The sequence below is a fragment of the Podarcis bocagei genome, assembly GCF_964188305.1.
Source record: "Podarcis bocagei genome assembly, chromosome: 1".
Classification (NCBI taxonomy): Eukaryota; Metazoa; Chordata; class Lepidosauria; order Squamata; family Lacertidae; genus Podarcis; species Podarcis bocagei.
This window is the reverse complement of record NC_138125.1, coordinates 33,062,646-33,078,995: the sequence shown is the minus strand read 5'-3', so window position 1 is coordinate 33,078,995 and position 16,350 is coordinate 33,062,646. Positions and strand designations below refer to the sequence as shown.

At 42.8% G+C, this 16,350-nt stretch overlaps 2 long non-coding RNA genes across 2 annotated transcripts in view; both read right to left on the bottom strand.

Annotated features, from left to right (window-relative positions):
• Positions 1-16,350, bottom strand: part of LOC308596228 — a 51,876-nt gene that overhangs the window by 23,356 nt on the left and 12,170 nt on the right. The gene's annotated exons all lie outside the window — the stretch shown is intronic.
• Positions 10,702-16,330, bottom strand: LOC308596359. Its single transcript, XR_014012489.1, has 2 exons — positions 16,208-16,330; positions 10,702-11,214 (listed from the first exon to the last, which is right to left on the bottom strand). It is a non-coding gene; the product is annotated as an uncharacterized lncRNA (long non-coding RNA).

Below are 16,350 nucleotides of genomic sequence, written 5' to 3'. Positions count from 1 at the left end.
CTAGGATACAAGCCCGGAATAAAATTTGTGTTGTTTTCCTTTTTTATCGAAATGGAAGGGTTCTCTTTTCTTCAAACGCAAGGAGTTGTTATCAGTTGTTATCCTTTGGGCACAGAGAGCGTTCTTACTTGTAGTTAAATTGTTAGGGGATAAACCAGCATTTTATTGCAACTCTCCTACAGCAGAAGAGAGTGCCAATCGGTGTCAACAATACTGAACTAAACGGCTCGGTAGTATCTTGGTATGAGATTGGTTTTCTGTGTTCTACTTTTAATTAGTGTTACAGCATATTCTGTTTTAAGTTTCAGGGCAGATGAAATAAAGTGCTTCTTTGCATAGTGCATAATTAAACTATGGAACTCTACAGAAGGCAGTGATGGCCAAAAACTTAAGGTGGCCTAAAAGAGGAATGAACAAATTCATGTAAAAGGCTATTGTTATATTTTACTTATACAGTGGTACCTCGGGTTAAGTACTTAATTCGTTCCGGAGGTCCGTTCTTAACCTGAAACTGTTCTTAACCTGAAGCACCACTTTAGCTAATGGGGCCTCCTGCTGCCGCCGTGCCACCGGAGCACAATTTCTGTTCTCATCCTGAAGCAAAGTTCTTAACCCGAGAACTTTCTGGGTTAGTGGAGTCTGTAACCTGAAGCATATGTAACCTGAAGCATATGTAACCCGAGGTACCACTATATCACTATCAATGGCTACTGGCCATGATGGCTGTTCCTCAACAGTCAGAGGCAGTAGTGTCTGAATACCAGTTGCTGGAAACCACAGGAGGGCAGAGGGCACTTGTTCCTAGGTCCTGCTTGCAGGTTTCCCACAGGCATCTACAGTATTTGGCCATTGTAAGAACAAGATACTGCACTAGACTGATCTAGCAGGCTGTTCCTATGTTCTTAATATTCTAAGTTAGCTTTTTCTCGCAACCCCAATCTCTTTCATAACATTTCTTGATCCCATTAGTCTCTGATGCAAAGCAGTTTGCTGGTGTGAATCCCTATGAACTCTGTTTCTTTAAAACACTGATGGACATATAAAAGTGCTGCTTCGTTATACTTATTTCATTTTGTCATTACAGCTTCCAGTTATTGTCACCCACAAGGGGGAAGGCCTGCCCTGATGAACCCTAATCCATGGATTCCACCTCCCTTTTATTACAAATAAATGAATAAAAAGCAAATATCTAGCTCTTGTAGAACCCAGACAACGAGGCGAACATATGCAGGTACTATTCTGTTCATTTGTGTTTTTTTAAAAAAAATCTAGCCTGCTTCACTTCAGTTTTTTTTAGCCAATGAATGAAGTCATAGCAATGATTGACATTTAGGAAAGGAGATGAGAAGTTAGACAAAGAGGAGTTGGAGTGACACACCCATTGTCTGGATAAAGAACTTATTGGTTCATTTGTATTTCAGTTTGCTTTTCCCTAGCAGAGAAATAATTGCTGCCCCAGAGAAAACAATCAGATATCCCAGATTCTAGTTCAGCTGTGATTAGACATTAGTGTGCCTACCCAAAAACAAAAGGTGAAAACAAAGAGAGGAGTATGCTATTTCTAACTCTGATTAACACCCCCCCTTACTTATTTATTTGGAGTGCTTACTGCCTTCTGCCACCCTGTAAAAATTCCTGTGGACACCCTTGCTTGCAGTTCCTCAGAAATGCCAGTTATTTTATTGTTTTTGACATTTCTACCAAATTGACAAACATTTAGTCAATTGACAAATGCATATTCAATTTCTCAAGGCTGCTTGGAAAGTGTACCATCTGACCTGAAAGCCCTTTTTTTCTAATTCTAGATCTGTGATGACGATAATTCACTTTGAACATGCGCAGAGACCTCTGCCTATTTACAGCTGACCTCTAAAATCTAAAAGAGGTAATGGAGTTTTTCTGTAGGGGCTTTGGCTGAAATTAAGCCCTGAAGGCACTTTAGTAAAAGCTTTAATTAGATGGAGTACACTTCTAGCTGTGTACTGCAGTATCCAAAACCCACAGCAAAATCCAGTTGTGGGTTTTAGAAGCTGCACAGGGGAGACTTTGTTCCTATCACTTTGAAGCGGGAGTGAGATTTGTGCTTGATAACAGCAGCCTAAGGTATTTCACACTTGAACCCATTAGATAAGGCACATTTCACAAGGAGAAAAATGCTGCCTTTGAAGCAAAAATGTTTGCTGTTGTTCCCCAGCAGTTTACTCAGTATGTGGCAAGTGGAACATTTAAAGAGAGCAAAAATACTGCAGAGCAAGTCCCAACTCAGCATACTGTTCTACTCTCGCCACACATTTCTAGTATCTAGAAATAAATTATCCAAGCTGAGCCAGGCTGCCATCTAACAACACTATATATTTGTTTTAATTTTGTCATATGCATGTGACTCTGAAAAGAAGCTTTGTCGCATTACCTGGGAATGGTGTTTTTCTTTTGCAGTAATATTTTAGGCCCTTGTTACACTGGCAAGCACCAAAAGTTGATTTACAGACATGCCATAAAAGAGCTAAAAATAGTTTTAAGAACGGTACAAAAAACAATGGACGAAACCAATGGGGGTTTGGTTGATAATAAGATCCCAGCAACAAACAGTGAGTTGCCTTTCTTTCCCAGCTGAGTCATTGCTGCAACTACATAACCCTCCCACCCCCGCTTCTTTTTGCACAGATAAGTTAGTGGAAACTTCAGGAGAAAGGTGGGACCACCCTCACAGTCTTGTTCTGTTGTGATTTCATTTCCCAATCAATGGCTGTGTGCACATTGCCATATACTCTGGCTCCAGGGCGCTCCCACCCGATGGCCTTAGAATCCATGCACACAGAATGTTACACACTATGCAGAGCCAGTGTGGTGTAGTGGTTAAGAGCGGTAGTCACGTAATCTGGAGAACCGGGTTCGCGTCCCCGCTCCTCCACATGCAGCTGCTGGGTGACCTTGGGCCAGTCACACTTCTTTGAAGTCTCTCAGCCCCACTCACCTCACAGAGTGTTTGTTGTGGGGGAGGAAGGGAAAGGAGAATGTTAGCTGCTTTGAGACTCCTGAAGGGGAGTGAAAGGCGGGATATCAAATCCAAATCCAAACTATATTGTGGTTTTTTGAGACTCATCTACACTTGCGTTTGCCCCACGATTTCCAGGCACAGGTCTGAGAGGTTTTCCATTTGTCCCGCTGCTATCCCTGGGAAAACCCATTGAAAAATCTCTTGAACCCGTGCCTGGAAATCATGGGACAAGCAGAAGTGTAGGGGAGCCTTTAATCCACATTCCCTTTGCAGCTAAACTGAGACATGTACATTTGAGGCAGCCATAATGCAGATGACCGCTTCATGAAAATGAGTTGGAGAGTGGTGGTTTGGAGGGGCAAGGAAACTAAACTGATAATGTGCATCGGGTGAAAACATCCCCACCCTGTCTCTGGTGTGTGCAGCCATGTGCAACTGTGACTTGAAACACAGCAGAGGAAAACAACCTTGCTGCATTTTTGACATAGACATAGGACATACAAATTCAAATAAAACGTTTTAAAATGTGTTGTAAAGTGCAATATACAAATGTGACACTAGATGGCGACAGTGAGCGATGCCAAATTCAATATTTTTTTCAAAACATTTCTTAAAAAAACATTTTCACAGAGTTTTTTATCATAGAATCATAGAATCATAGAGTTGGAAGAGACCACAAGGGCCATCGAGTCCAACCCCCTGCCAAGCAGGAAACACCATCAGAGCACTCCTGACATATGGTTGTCAAGCCTCTGCTTAAAGACCTCCAAAGTAGGAGACTCCACCACACTCCTTGGCAGCAAATTCCACTGTCGAACAGCTCTTACTGTCAGGAAGTTCTTCCTAATGTTTAGGTGGAATCTTCTTTCTTGTAGTTTGGATCCATTGCTCCGTGTCCACTTCTCTGGAGCAGCAGAAAACAACCTTTCTCCCTCCTCTATGTGACATCCTTTTATATATTTGAACATGGCTATCATATCACCCCTTAACCTCCTCTTCTCCAGGCTAAACATGCCCAGCTCCCTTAGCCGTTCCTCATAAGGCATCGTTTCCAGGCCTTTGACCATTTTGGTTGCCCTCCTCTGGACACGTTCCAGTTTGTCAGTGTCCTTCTTGAACTGTGGTGCCCAGAACTGGACACAGTACTCCAGGTGAGGTCTGACCAGAGCAGAATACAGTGGCACTATTACTTCCCTTGATCTAGATGCTATACTCCTATTGATGCAGCCCAGAATTGCATTGGCTTTTTTAGCTGCCGCGTCACACTGTTGGCTCATGTCAAGTTTGTGGTCAACCAAGACTCCTAGATCCTTTTCACATGTACTGCTCTCAAGCCAGGTGTTACCCATCTTGTATTTGTGCCTCTCATTTTTTTTTGCCCAAGTGCAATACTTTACATTTCTCCCTGTTAAAGTTCATCTTGTTTGTTTTTGCCCAGTTCTCTAATCTGTCAAGGTCGTTTTTTATGTGTGTAGATTCCATCATAAAATCACAGAATCGTAGAGCTGATAGGGATCATGATGGTCATCTAGTCCAGGAGAACACTGAGATGAGTATCCACATTTTACTCTGGTGTAGACAAGCCCAAATAAGATACAGGAATAATGGCTACTAGACTACACAACTGGATTTAGGGACCTAGTTTCCTCTTTACAACTTGTCTTTGCTTTCCCCACTTTCAGCCTGTGCCAGAAGCCAGCCTTCTTATCTCACACATGAAAAAATTTTACTTCTGCAACAATTCTCTTTTCTGACCTTGCTCCTTTCAGTTTCTGATGCTGTTGCTCTATGTCTCATCATTAAAACAAAAAACAAAGAAACAGATTACCATAATGCCTACAGTCACTTGGCCTCTTTCCAATAGCTCAGATTTAAGTCTTATAAATAAATGCTGAGGCAAATACTTCTGATATCTAAAATAAGAATATGGGAGGGGTTTATAGCTGTGCCACTTCATGTGTGATTTGGCTTACACAGGTTTCTCTTGCTGGAGACTCAGATGTGTGTATACACACACACACACACACTTTATATCTTGCTATCATTACTATCTCCTGCATTGTTTTCGAATGTTCTCAATTCTTTCTCCTCACACATTTCTCTATTAAAGAGTTTTATTGCAATTATAATTCACTCTTGTTCAAAATCTCCCAAGGATCATCTGTGTGAACTTTGAAAGCGCTTTTGTAAACGATCAAATGGTATATAAATTTTATGAAATAAATAAAATATACAAATAGCCCTTTCAGTGATTAAGCAGATAAATAAATTATAGATTAGATAACAGATAAATAGGGTTGTATTATGGTTATGACATTGAGCTGTGAACCAGGGACACATTCTCCCAGCCTCAATCCCCCATCTGAAAGAGGTGATAATAACACATCCTTAAGCATTTAATATGTTCCAATTAGGGACGCGGGTGGCGCTGTGGGTTAAACCACAGAGCCTAGGACTTGCTGATCAGAAGGTTGGCGGTTTGAACCCCCGCGTTGCTCGGTTCCTGCTCCTACCAACCTAGCAGTTTGAAAGCACGTCAAAGTGCAAGTAGATAAATAGGTACCGCTCTGGCGGGAAGGTAAACGGTGTTTCCGTGCGCTGCTCTGCTTTGCCAGAAGCGGCTTAGTCATGCTGGCCACATGACCTGGAAGCTGTATGCAGGCTCCCTCGGCCAATAAAGCGAGATGAGCGCCGCAACCCCAGAGTCAGCCACAACTGGACCTAATGGTCAGGGGTCCCTTTACCTTTACCTTATGTTCCAATTATTGGGTGGAACAGAATTATGGATTCTATGTGAAACATGAGCCCAGGACTACCCCAAAATGGGAGACTGACAAAAATATAATTGGTCTTCAACCACCAACCTAATATGGGTCCGCTTCAGGAACCAACAGGGTTCGCTGAGGATTCAATAACCACATAACAAAGGTGTTAAAGTGGCAATCAGTTTGTGAGTAGGTGGAGTTAACTGGTCTGCATAAATTGGGAGGAAATGTCTTCACGCATGTCTCTACCTTGTATTACTAAATGTATATTGTACAATAACGGCTCTGGGATAACTCAGTGTGTGATTTTCTGTGATCATTTGAAAGCATATTTTGAGTTGCGGCCTGCTTTGTCCTTATTACCTCCTGCAAATGTAACACCTCCCATCCGAGCTGCCATTCTGACCCAGCTCTTTTGTACTCCCTCATCCCTTTCGGGAGATCAGGCCCCTTTGATATGCACAGCCTGGTTGTGAAAAAACTGGACCACTATGGATGAGGCACCAGCTCCATGGAAGCTGAGGGATTTGACACACTCAGGACATGCTGAGCTGCAATTGTCCACTCCAAACACTTCCCCACCCGCCCTTTTGTCCTCTTCATGCCAGATGAAGCACCTGCTGTGAGCTCCATTTAGTGTCTAAGTTCCAAAAATTTCCATGCCCCTCCTGACACATCCAAATCCAAGAACAAAGGACAGGCGCATTTTCTGAGCCTCTCTTTCAGCTTCCTCCTCCTCCCCCAAAAACTGGTGTCCTAGACCCTTGGAGCCGGGCACAGAACTGAAACGTTTACATATTTTACAACACAACACCCTTCCCCCTGCTTGCCCATCTCCGTCACCAAAGGACACACCATAAGGCAAGGCTAAAGCATCCAATCTTCTTCTCGCAATGAGAGCATCACTGGAACCTTTATCTCTTTCACTTTGTCTACTGGTCAGACCAGCAAAAACATATTGGAGCATTCAGAAGACTAGTTCAATATGCAATATATATATATATGACAAAAGGAACATTTTCATAACTACACAGTACCAGAACATGGCTGCATAAGCTCACGGTTTGGATGATATCGTATGTCTCTTTCACACAGCATAGTTGCTATTTTTCTTCTCTATGTGGCGCTGCCACCATGTAGAAAAGTACATTATAGCACTCTGAGGAAAACGCAAGCACTAAAATTGCTGAAAATATATATATTTTAAAATTGAGTGACAAATAGAATGGAGTGTGTAGGAGTACGGTGGGTAGGAGTTATGTGGCTGTCTATATGTAGACAATAACACAAAGGATGCCTCTTAGACAATAGCTAACAAAACTAGCAGTCATGCTGTACAGAGAAATTGCGGCAGCAATGGATACACTATCTGTGGAGAAAAACCTCATTTTTCCACCAACAAAACACTAGCTTGAGTACTTAAATAATGCAATATCGCTGCAGAGGAAGCACATTTCAGAAGGCATTTTAATTGCTTGCAAGTTAAATGGATAAGAACTGTGTGTTTATTGCACTGAAACGAATTGTCTAAATGCTGAAAAATGCATTTATTGAAGATATTGTTCTTCACCTATTCAGTGTCCTTGCTCATTTATACCCCACCTTTTTCTCAAAGGAGCTCAAAGCAATGTATATGCTCATTTTATCATCACAACAACCTGGGAGGTAGGTTAGGTTGAGAGAGTGTCAAGCGCAAAGTCAACCACCAACAAGCTTAATGGCTGAGTGGTGATTTCAACTTAAGTCTTCCCAGTCCTCATCAAGCATTCCCATCTCAATATCCCACTCTGGATCTCCAGTTAGTGCTGCCCATCTGGTTGAGCAAGGGGTCTGTGTGTCTGGCTGTTAACCAGAAGATTGGTGGGTTTCTGCATTGCAGGGGGTTGGACTCGATGCCCCTCAGAGTCCCTTGAATTCTACAGTTCTATGATTCTATGAAGAGATTTCAGAAGTGGGGTAGGGCCGATGCATTATGCTTTGGTTCTTTTGTCCCTAGAAAACACAAAAGTATCACTGTCTTTCAACTAGTGGACTTGTTTTCTCAAGATTTCTCTGTCTTCTGAGTAGATTGTTTTGTATGCAGTGATATACACAGGGATCACAAGGGTCCAACTTTCTGTAATGCAGGAAGGGGCTTGATGTGGGGCTTGAACCCACGACCATGAGATTAAGAGTCTCATGCTCTACCACCTAAACTATCCCTACGGCATAGGTTTCTCTGTTGTTGTTGTTGTCGTTGAGTCGTGTCCGACTCTTCGTGACCCCATGGACCAGAGCACGCCAGGCACTCCTGTCTTCCACTGCCTCCTGCAGTTTGGTCAAACTCATGCTGGTAGCTTCGAGAACACTATCCAACCATCTTGTCCTCTTTCATCCCCTTCTCCTAGTGCCCTCAATCTTTCCCAACATCAGGGTCTTTTCCAGGGAGTCTTCTCTTCTCATGAGGTGGCCAAAGTACTGGAGCCTCAGCTTCACGATCTGTCCTTCCAGTGAGCACTCAGGGCTGATTTCCTTAAGAATGGAGACGTTTGATCTTCTTGTAGTCCATGGGACTCTCAAGAGTCTCTTCCAGTACCATAATTCCAAAGCATCAATTCTTCGGCGATCAGCCTTCTTTATGGTCCAGCTCTCACTTCCATACATCACTACTGGGAAAACCATAGCTTTAACTATACGGACCTTTGTTGGCAAGGTGATGTCTCTGCTTTTTAAGATGCTGTCTAGGTTTGTCATCGCCTTTCTCCCAAGAAGCAGGCGTCTTTTCTTCTTCTTCTAGGGAAGCTCGTTTCATCAGCTTCGTCCAGTAAAATATTCTATTGGTCCATGCTATAAGAAAAAAACTGCTCTTTTCCCCTTATGGGGTACCCAAGAGCCCATACAGAGTAGTCTTTTTAGGTCCTCTATCAGTAGGAGAAAATAACAGAGGCCAACCAGAGAATATTGAGAAGCAAGGCAGCTAGGTCACAGGTCACAAGCTCACACCCTGTTCATATCTTGAATGTGCCCTTAAGACAGGATTTGTGAGGAAAGAGACAATGGGGAGGTTTCCCACTTTGACATTAAAATTCTTATAACAGTCCAGCAAACAGAACAATCTGTTATCATTTTGGAACCCATCTGAAAAATTCGTGCCCTGCCCTTTGAACAGTGGGAGATGTGAAAGGAGTGCGTTCCCAGGTTTCCACAGCAGTTTTTGGATGGAGCTGCTGATAGCACAGGAAAGGCAAAGTGGGTAAAGAAGTGCCCCACCCCATGCGGAGCTGTGATCCTGCTGAGTCCTCTCAGCTTTTATGGGCATATAGGAGGGCAAAACAGCTGGAGCAATTCGGAGGGGAAACACTTTGATCTTGACTTTGAACCTCTGACAATTCCCAGCAATAGTTCTTGCCTCTCCCATGCCACAAGGATTTTGCCAATGCTTAGTCATAGAAAAAAATTAAGATTCCACTTGAGCAAGGAAACGATCTCACTGCCGCACCGTTGTTGCTGTTGCCATCTTGTTTGGTTACTGATTCTGCGTCATTCATCTGCTCTCATTTATGCTTTCTGTTTACATTCTGTTAGTTTTTATTTTGCCTTGCATGGTAGGGCGGGTTAACATCTTTTAAATAAAACAAATAAATATTTTACTTACTTTTAAATTTATTTTCCACTTTTCTTGCAAAACAGGAACCCCAAACAATGTAATGCAAGAGTTCCGGTAATGTACATTATTCCTGCATTGGCATTAGTGGTGCAGCGGTGAAATTTGAAGTGCAGGAGCTCATTGTTCCTGCACTGCAGGGGGTTGAACTAGATGACCCTTGGAGTCCCATCCAACTCTCCAATATCATGAAAATCGCCATGACAGTCCAAAACTGAAGGCAGCTGTGTTGATCAATTATACAATATTGTGATGAACTGTTGCCACTTTTAAAATGTGGTAAGAATCTCATCACAGAAAAGGGAAAACGTTTCTTTCTTTGATTAGCTTTCTCATTCTCAGACTGCAGTGTGTCCAGACTATAGCTATTTTGGGGTGGGATTCAATCACATACCAACAATTTCAGGGGGCACAATTATAGCTGATTGGCAGCTCTTGTGCAACAAACCTGCTTCCCCAAAAGATTAGACGTATTGCGAAAAACGAGTGCTCAGTAAATAGCTAATGTCATCTTATCTCCCTGCAAACAAATCAGGATGAATGCTCAATAAACAGGTTGTCTGGAACAGTGGCGTAGCGTGGGGGGTGCAGGGGGGCCCGGCCGCACCGGGCTCACATCTGGGGGTTAGGGTTAGGGTGCGCAAATCCACAGGTTAGGGGGCGCAAATTACTTGCCTTGCCCCGGGTGCTGACAACCCACGCTGGAAGCACCTTTCCTCTCTGTCCAACCTTTTTGAGCCCAGGAGCACATTTGGAAAGTTGTTGTGGGCACTACAAGATACCCATTTCACAGTAGAAAAAACTGATGTCCAGAACTTTCACACCCTGAAACCAGGCAAGGCAGTTACACTCACAATAAAAAATTGCTTTCCCCATGGGAAGAGCACCTTATTTTTTAAAAACATAAAGAATGCTAAATATGTGCTTTTTATTATTTTTACATTGTTAATTGTGCAAGAGTGTGCAAAATCTGAAGGGAGGAAGGAAAAATGTTTTAAAAGATGACTTTGTTTAATATTATCAAAGTGATGCACAAATTGAACAAGGAATAGGCTCTAGAATCTGTTTGATGTTTATGTTGGTGTGTGCACAATCAAATTTAAAAAAAAAACAATTTCAGAAAATATAAGAACCCATTCTAAAAGTGGAGCAGGAGGAAGTGGTGGGGCTGGGGAGAGGAGGACTTGTGAAATGTTTACTAGTGTTTGGTACCTGTGCTGTGGGGAGCGAAACCTGGGAAGTAGAGCTAATATCAGTAAGATGTTATCAGATGCAAATGTAAATATACTAGAGGCTTTAATAGAATAAAATATTAGTGAAAATCAGCATATCACTTTCAGCCAGTTCTCTGCAGTGCGAGGACTAATACCATAATTTACCCCACTTTAAAAATAAGCAATTGGATCCTTAAAAAGTGCTTCGAAGGCTGCAAAATCAATCCTTTTTTTACTGTAAAAATGAGTTTTTGCTCCTTTGTTCTACCTTGCTGTTTTCCCTGGGATATCTGATTTCCAAACTCACACTGTCTTTATTCTAAAATTCAGTCACTGGTTGTTGTTGTTGTTTGTTTCTTTGTTATACTCCATGAACTGTATGTTGCTCACTCGTAATAAATTCTCCTAGCCGCTTTAAAGATTTACAGCTTCCAGAAATTCTCTTTTCCTTCCCTTTCACTCATCATTTAGACACAGATAGGCTGAATAAACTAATTCAATCTTTTGCTGTAAATCACTCACATCAGCATTTCAGCAGCTTTGTCCAGACTTTGAGCCCTCTGATTTGTCAATATCTCCTCAGGTAACAAAGGGCTGGAAGTAAACAAAATAGCTGTTCAAAGAGGCTCCTTCGCCTTTCTTGAATCTGGTGTCATAATGCCCTATTATAGTTTTATGTCATGACTTTGTGCAAATTAGTATGCTGCAAAAGTCACTGTTCAATCAATTCCTCCCCTCCCGTCTCTCTAACACCCACACCATACAATTAAAGCACATGGCTCCCTCAAAAGACTATCAGGAACTGTTTACCCCTCACTGAGCTACAGTTCCAAGCAACTTTAACAAATTGCCATTCCCAGGATTATTGGGGTGAAGTCATGATCTTTAAAAGTCTTTAAATGTATGTTGTGGACGTGAACTATCCTTTTTATTCCACTTAAATGCTCAGTTCTGCAAAATGCTGAGGATGTCCCACCTCTTACAGGATTAGGGGGCACATTTAAAGCACATTAAAGCATGCAGGATTCGCACTCCCCTCCTGAGAACTGTTGCTTACCCCTCAAAGAGCTACAATTCCCAGCACTCTTAAACTATACTTCCTATGATTCTTTGGGAGGGAAAATGCACTTTAAATGTATGGTGTGTACTTAGCCTAGATCGAGCTGAATATAAAAGCTTATATGACTCCTTATGAAACACACATTATTTTTGTCCTATAATCACAGTTGGGTCCCCCCCTTCTTTTAACATAATAATCTAGTGCCTCATTGGTTCCAGAGTTCTGCACATTATTACATGCGCATTACCAGCTCGTAATATGATGGCATAAAAACATCAAATCTCACATGCGCATTACCAGCTCGTAATATGATGGCATAAAAACATCAAATCTCACATGCGCATTACCAGCTCGTAATATGATGGCATAAAAACATCAAATCTCACTTTAAAAAAGTGTTGTTATTAAAAGATTTTCATGGATAACAAAGGTACAGTGTTACCTTGGGTTAAGTATTTAATTCATTCCGGAGGTCCGTTCTTAACCTGAAACTGTTCTTGACCTGAGGCACCACTTTAGCTAATTGGGCCTCCTGCTGCCGCCGCGCTGCCAGAGCACGATTTCTGTTCTCATCCTGAAGCAAAGTTCTTAACCTGAAGCACTATTTCTGGGTTAGCGGAGTCGGTAACCTGAAGTGTATGTAACCTGAAGCGTATGTAACCTGAGGTACCACTGTACATATAACGTCTCTGTTTTCAGTTCATAGAGTCCTTTCTATGTGTCAGTAACATTTGATGTGAGACATTGCTGTCCTGTGCATGGTGGTGAGGTTGGTGGGAGAGAGAAGTGGGGGGAGAGAGGAGAGAGAAAGAAAATGTGGGGTGGGGGATAGTAGCCCTAAATAGGCAACACTTTTGTTAATGGTGTTGTCTTAAAGGATTGCTCTGTACATCAGATCTACTATTGCCCTTCTAATCAAAATATTATTGGGAAATTTTGAAGAACGTACGTTGCTTTCTCATTTTGAATTTGCAATGGCTAAATGTTTATTGGGATACATTTTAACACATAAACAACAATGAAAACATACTGACCACACATCTGCAAGGTGGAAAAGGACATCACACTGTTACAATTTCATGGACTGCAAAACTGGAGGGACTTTGTTCATGCCCAGGGGTTCACTCATCAAATGAAGGAATTCCCTCAATGAATTCTGGGCACTCTAGTTTATCTTTTACAGAGTTAAAATTCCTAGCAAATCTTAACAGACCACAGTTCCCAGAATTATTTGAGGGAAAGCATGTGATTCAAATGTGCCTTCAAGATATAGCGTGAATACAGCCGAGATGAGATTCCTACATTGCAAGGCATTGGACTAGATGACCCTTGGGATCCCTTCCAACTCTACAATTCTACAATTCTATGACAAGTGACTTTGAGGGAAGGGTGAGTGCATTGGTCTAACTGCAGAAAATTGCTAAGCATGTTCTCTTGAGTCATCTTGAGGATATTTGCTTTGCAAACAGCTCTCTGCAGCATAAATGAGCCCCACATTGCAGGCTGGGTGTGTGTGTGTGGGGGGGGGAGTTGGATCTTTATGGGACTGACAGAAAAATAATCTGCCTCACGTCAGATGCAGTTTACTATTTCATGCCAGATAACTGATTCTGTGAACACTTAATTTTCACTCCATACTGTATTGTGTCACTTCCCACATCAGAAAAATCTTTACCGGCCAAGACAGAAATGGGTGGAATGTGCTTTAGCACTGAATATGTACAGTTTATCTTATCATCCCATCTGAATCTACTAGGTCTTTCTAATGCATGGGTAGGCAACCTAAGGCCTGGGGCTGGATCTGGCCCAATTGCCTTCTAAATCCAGCCAGTGGACGGTCCGGGAATCAGCGTGTTTTTACATGAGTAGAATGTGCCCTTTTATTTAAAATGCATCTCTGGGTTATTTGTGGGGCATAGGAATTTGTTCATTATTATTATTTTTCAAAATATAGTCCAGCCCTCCACAAGGTCTGAGGTACAGTGTACTGGCCCCTTGCTGAAAAAGTTTGCTGACCCCTGTTCTAATGCCTCCATTGAGTTATTGCCCCAATTCACACTAATACAGCAACTTACATACACATGACTGTATACAATAATTTCTGTCTGCTCTGTTGTGGACTAAATAGTTGGTGCTGAATGGGCAGGAGGTGGGAAGGCAGAACAGGTATAAAAAGTTTGAGAAAGAGGGCTTCACAATATCAAACTCCCTGCATATAGTTCTTCCAAGAAGCAGGCAGAAGCAGAAAGAGATTAAACCAAAGCCTTCTGAATTCATTTTCACACCCTTCTCTCCATACATGCAGAGTTGTGGGAATTGTCACACACGACAATCTATACAGAGGTTCAATGTTATTTCTTACATGGTTGTGCCTGAATCTTTGTAATGAGAAGCGGCAGTCTATCAGTGATTCACCAAGAACCCTTTGGCTTTCTATACTTTCTCTAGCTGCAGCCTTCCGCCTTTGCTAGAAAGACAGGGCAATTTTTCAGCACACAATCGATGAGTTTCCTTTCCAAACAGGTTTTTGATCTCTGTGCTGCACTGAACAATCATGCTGAAGTAAATAAATGACTGATTCAATTATCTAGTCGGGAGAAGGTATACTGATTAAACCAAAAGCATTAATTTGATCTACAACCTTGTGCTGTTTGAGAAACTCTGCAATCCTAAACAGACAAAAGTCCCATTTCGCTCAAAAGAGCTTACTCTTCCCAAGAACTGTATTTAGAATTGCAGGTTTATCCACATATAAGCATGTATAGATTGCAACCTTATGCTGCAGTGCTATTGCCCAATTACCGAGGAGTAAGTCCCATTGACCCTGCCAACCTAGCAGTTCGAAAGCACGAAGTGTAAGTACCGTATTTTTCGCTCTATAACACGCACCCGACCATAACACGCACATAGTTTTTAGAGGAGGAAAATCCGTAGGCATGCCACCCGTAGGCATTCCCTCCATAACACGCACAGACATTTCCCCTTACTTTTTAGGAGGAAAAAAGTGAGTGTTATGGTGCAAAAAATATGGTAGATAAATAGGTATCGCTCTGGCGGGAAGGTAAATGGCGTTTCCGTGTGCTGTTCTGGTTCGCCAGGAGCAGCTTAGTCATGCTGGCCACATGACCCGGAAGCTGTACGCCGGCTCCCTTGGCCAGTAAAGCGAGATGAGCGCTGTAGCCCCAGAGTCGGCCACGACTGGACCTAACGGTCAGGGGTCCCTTTACCTTTACCTTTAAGCCTCATTGAATTCTGTAGGATTTGCTTCTGAGTAGACATGTGTTATCAATGCCAAATCTACAACAGTGGAGATGTTTACAGCTACCCATAATAAGCTGAGGTAATAACAGTGTTAAACTTTATTGGGTTATAACTTAAGTTTCTATTATCACTACCAAATCTTTATCTGAAGTTTATATCATAGTAAACTGTGTCCATGTTAAAAAAGAACTGTTTTCACATAATGCAGGTACAACCATGTCATTGGTTTTGGAGAGTCATTGGGCTTATATATACTTTTTTAATACTCAGGATAGGCTCCAATGGGAAGAAATGATTATTAATTATTTTAAAACAAGTCCCTTTTTATTTCATTAAATAGCTCAACACAGAAGATGCTTCAAGTGGTTCCCCCAAATTCAGCTGAATTGCAACTTATACTGGCTTCTCCAGTCAGTGGCGGAGGAACCGTCTCTGGAATCCGGGGTGGGACACTGAGGGGTGGGGAGAACTGGCAGGCGGTGCACGCGCAGTAGCTGTACGGTCGTCTTGCGAGCAGCAGCCCGTATGGACACCTGTATGAATGGCACACGTGGGGGGTAGCCCGTACAGACACTGCCTGAGCAGCGTCCATGCTGACTGCGCGCACCCCCTAGGCCGCTCTACAGCTGGGGGGGGGGGCAGCGGGCCATCTTGTCACCCTCCCCGGGTGGTACTAGGGGCGACCCGCCCCCTTAATATGCCCCTGTCTCCAGTCTATTACAGTTATACCTCGGGTTACAGACGCTTCAGGTTGCGCGTTTTCGGGTTGTGCACCACGCCAAATCTGGAAGTACCGGAACAGGTTACTTTTGGGTTTTGGTGCTCGCACTTGTGCAGAAGCGCTAAATCGCGCTTTGCGCATGCGCAGAAGCGCTGAATCTCAACCCGTGTGTGCGAAGATGCGGTGCTGCGGGTTGTGATCGCTGTGGGTTGTGAACGTGCCTCCCACATGGATCACGTTCGCAACCCGAGCATCCACTGTATTCAACCCCCTGAACAGAATCCCTCACAATAGCACAAAAACAGGTGTTTTCTCAAGCACACCTGATGCAACTAATCAATATTTTTTGGGGCAAGGTGAAGGGACCTCGGCCCTTAGGAGTTGGCTCCCATACATGGAAAATCTGACCCGAGGAAATGCAGCTGTCAGGATGAAAAATGACCCCCCACGATTTATGGCATGCCTTTCTCTGGTGTCATTACAGATAAGGAGTGAGCTGTACATACTAACAAGCAAAGGGGAAATGGCTGCTGAGCTGCACCCACCATTGTGAGGCCTGAGGAGGTGATGATGATGGTGCCTCTCCGGCTGCTGTGATTGGCTATGGATGCCCTGTGATGTCACAAAAGCACATGGCAACTCGGTGTATATACAAAAGTGGCCCAAGGGGAAAGCCAAGGCAAAAGCT